The 3,921-nt window shown below is 35.9% G+C and overlaps 1 long non-coding RNA gene across 1 annotated transcript; it reads left to right on the top strand.

Moving 5' to 3' along the window:
- Positions 1 to 1,923: 1,923 nt before the first annotated feature.
- On the top strand, positions 1,924 to 3,562 carry LOC149779492 (uncharacterized). Its single transcript, XR_016415406.1, has 2 exons — positions 1,924 to 2,380; positions 3,181 to 3,562. It is a non-coding gene; the product is annotated as an uncharacterized LOC149779492 (long non-coding RNA).
- Positions 3,563 to 3,921: the final 359 nt, after the last annotated feature.

The raw sequence follows: 3,921 nt of genomic DNA, 5'->3' as shown, positions 1-3,921 counted from the left end.
AGAACTGTGATCCCTGACGTGTTTTGAAAAAGCAATACACGCTCTCCACCTGTTCGTAAGCAGGACCGGCCCTAGGATGTGCGGGGCCCAAGGCAGCATGCGGGTTCTAAGGCAGCAAGCGATAAGTGTCCCCAAAGCAAAAAAATTGCATCGTGGAGTTGATTTCCTGAAAGCGCGGGGCCCAAATCGGTTGCCTCGTTCGCCTTGCCTAGGGCTGGGCCTGTTCGTAAGTAACCCAATACATTTAGAATCTTCTAGTGACTTTTCCTTCACAGATCCCATTTTTTTAAGTATAATATCTCAGTGGTCCACCATTTATAGAGACTACGATCTTGGTGTGTGTGTGTGTGTGTGTGTGTGTGTGTGTGTGTGTACGCGCGCGTACAGTGTATATATTTGTGTTTTCCGTGCAAATCATCAATTCATTTAAAAGTGCATAATCATCTACATGTCTGTAGAGTACATAACACATTTTGCCAGGTTATCCACTGCTATGCGTATTTTCAGAACTCGAAATCGACGTCGCCGTTTTCGAAATCTGGAAATTTGATAGATTATCTATGCCAGTCCAAATTCTGCATATGTCCTTCATGGAGTAGAAGTTGTGTTTTTACAATGAAAACACTCATCTTGAGTTCACTGGAAGTATATATCTTTTCATATTATTCAGTAGTGCTCCTTTAGGCGGGGACAAACGGAAACACATTGATAAAAAAAATTATTTAAATAATAGTCTCCGTATTTTAAAGGCATCATCTAACAAATGTCGCTAATTTGCATATTGTTTTCTTATTACTAGAAGTTAACAATTAAACGAACTTATGCCTGGAAAATGTGTCCCAGAAATACTTTTTAACTAAGTTTATCTGTACATTAGTATATTCTAGACGGTCTGCATGAAAATAATAGTCATCTTCAATATCATGGTTGTCACACAGCATACAATATCATGGTTGTCACACAGCATACAATATCATGGTTGTCACACAGCATACAATATCTTGGTTGTCACACAGCGTACAATATCTTTCATGTCTTTCTATTGTGTTGCTTCCAGATCTCCTAGATTAAACTGTACAGTTATTAGGAAAATAATACACTGCAGGGTTTTGTTAAACCTGACCTATGTTTATGGTTACACATGACTGTAATAATATTCGAGGTATATATATATATATATATATATATATATATATATATATATATATATATATATATATATATATATATATATATGGACAGAGATAGTTTATTGTAATGTTGCAATTTATTTTCCCAATCTGTCTGAAAAACAGATATGTAACGCTTCGTTTAAAAACTGGAATACATATGGATTAATATACCAAACCTAAATATGTTTAAATTATCTTTCAGCAATAAAATACCAATATTTGATTGGCCGTCAAGTGATGACTTCTGTATGCAGTACCCAATATTTTAACAAAACATTTTCTGAACTAACTGTTAACTTATGCAACAACGTCATACGTATTTATACGTTTAGCAAATATTTTAACAACTTTCATTGTACATGTTGAACTGCATCAGCCTGCAAAAACTCCATATCAATGCCGCATAATTTCAAATTGAAATAGCATGTACATAAAATGTGTCACAATTTATTATAATTTACGTAAGATTTTCCAAATTACAAATAAGCATATTCATCGCTTTCAGAGCCTTATCAGCTGATGTTTGCTTACGTCTATTAAGGGTTTGATGCTCTGGTAAACAAAAACAAAGTAATTAAAATTTTCAATCAAACCAGTATTATTTCTAACTATATTTCTGACATTATCTTTACTTCATTGACTTCCTTTCCAAACAGCCATGCTTTTCATTTTGTCAATGATAACATTCAGATTCTGTTCTCTATAATAATTTTGTAAATTATCTACAAACGTTTGTAAACTCTCTGTGTGATGTTTTACCCCAACCCCTTGTATTATACATGTATTTATAAGTCTGTAAGTGGAGCCAGGTAAGCTTTGTTTTTCCAAGTGCCTAAGTTGGCTAATCCTCTTACGTAACCCAGTCTTTGTTTGAGCTCTTGAGTGGAAATCTGGCGGGAATCTTTGTACATGGGAACACGTGACGTAGACAACTTCAAAGAGCCGGAAGCCGACAATGGTAGGCTGGACAGTACATGGGGACACACAGACTGACATTTTTATGATTGACAGTTCGATCAAATGACCAGAGTCCGTCGCCATCCAATCGGGATGCGTTGTAGGTGGGACTTGATTCGAGAAGCTGGAATAAGACTTGTACAAGCCTGAAATTCGTCAGTTGGTGTTTAAGAGTCGCAGTGACACACACTCCGTTAGCCATTCGTAAAAATTGGCGGAATTTAGGAAATTCATGAAATAGCTTCGATCAGGTAAGTTTGATGTTACGTTGATTCTGCTTGATACGACTGCTGTTAATTGAAGAGAATTTGTCGTATGTATACATTTTACTTGTATTGAAGTATGAATAGTTAATTATGACCTTAATATTTTGCATTTTTTTCATGACTTTAGCTAGTACTTTTGTTTACGATTGATTACGATGTTGATTCGTTGCATCATTATTCATAATGTTACTATGTACACCTTATTTTGTGAGGCGAAAATGTTCTCTTCTTTCGCTAGTAATATGTGTGCATATTATTTCGTGGATTATTACGTTTACGCCCTTTTGAAAGGACGATTTGTATTTGTGAAGAATTGTATTGCTCGCTAGCCGCTATAAGAATTAATATTGTAATTCTTTGCGTAGTTATATTTTGGTAGACAAGAAATTTGTTTACGTAATGATAGATTTTGCCATTGAGCAACGGATTGCCGTTTATCACCATTTGAATGTGAATATTGTGGATTTGGTACGCTTGTGTAGGAAATATATAAATATATATAAATATATAGATAGTCATATTACTAATCGTAGTAATATTTTAGTACAATCATATTTGAAATATTTTGTATGTATATACTGATAGGGCTCAGTATGTAGATATTTGAATCCTTTGTGTGATTGTGTTATGGCGCCATTTTTGTAAGCGGCGGAAGTGTATGGGAATTTCGATGTGTGCGCATGCGCGACCCAAATGTCCCGCCTTAAACTGATGGTTCAGTTCAGTGACGTAGTGTGAGGGAAGATTTTTATAACCCTATGCTAATGCATTATACCTTTCAACAGGAAGCTTTCGGGGGACGAAAGAATTTCAGAGAATTTCGGGGGACGAGAGAAGTTCAGAGAATTTCGGGTGACGGTGAGAGATACCGAGTGAATTTCGGGTGACCTCAAGGGATATCGTCAAGGGTTCCGGATACTAGAAGAGGAACCGGAAGTCAAGATAACGGCAAGGAACAAGGATAATAGAAGAGGAAGCGGAAGTGGAGATCACGAAAGGAGAGAAAGACAAGGGAACGAAGAGATTTAGATGAGTAGCACTCAAGAAGGGAAAAATCTCCTCACACTGTGAACTCAAATGATGATCAAAGGGATCATTGGGTGAAAGAGAGACATTGATTACTTTAAATTCTTTTAAATTTCATTTATTAAATTGTTATTGTTTAAATTTCATCTTTGTATTTCTTTTAATTTAACTGTCGGCATTGCTGACTGGGGGCTCGTAGCCATAAATATATTTAGTCAATAAATAATATAGTGTCCAGAATTAACCTTCTGAATAAGGACCAGGGGAACTTCTCATAATTCGTTAAAGTCTATAAGAAGAACCCCACCCCTAGACAACCACACACCCCCACACTCTGTTTTCTGAAGAAAAAAGTTAAATCGTCAGCAAACAGTTAAAAAAAACAACACAAGGACAACTCGACTAACTGCATGCAGATATCTTCCGTATTTTTGATTGATATTTTCAGATCTTTAATAACGAACGAAAATAGTATCGGTGACAAAATTTCACGGCGGTCT

Source organism: Sinohyriopsis cumingii, chromosome 17 (assembly GCF_028554795.1).
Source record: "Sinohyriopsis cumingii isolate HCF-2022 chromosome 17, ASM2855479v2, whole genome shotgun sequence".
Taxonomy (NCBI): Eukaryota; Metazoa; Mollusca; class Bivalvia; order Unionida; family Unionidae; genus Sinohyriopsis; species Sinohyriopsis cumingii.
Note: the sequence above shows the minus strand (reverse complement) of the source record. Positions and strands in the feature narration are given on the sequence as shown.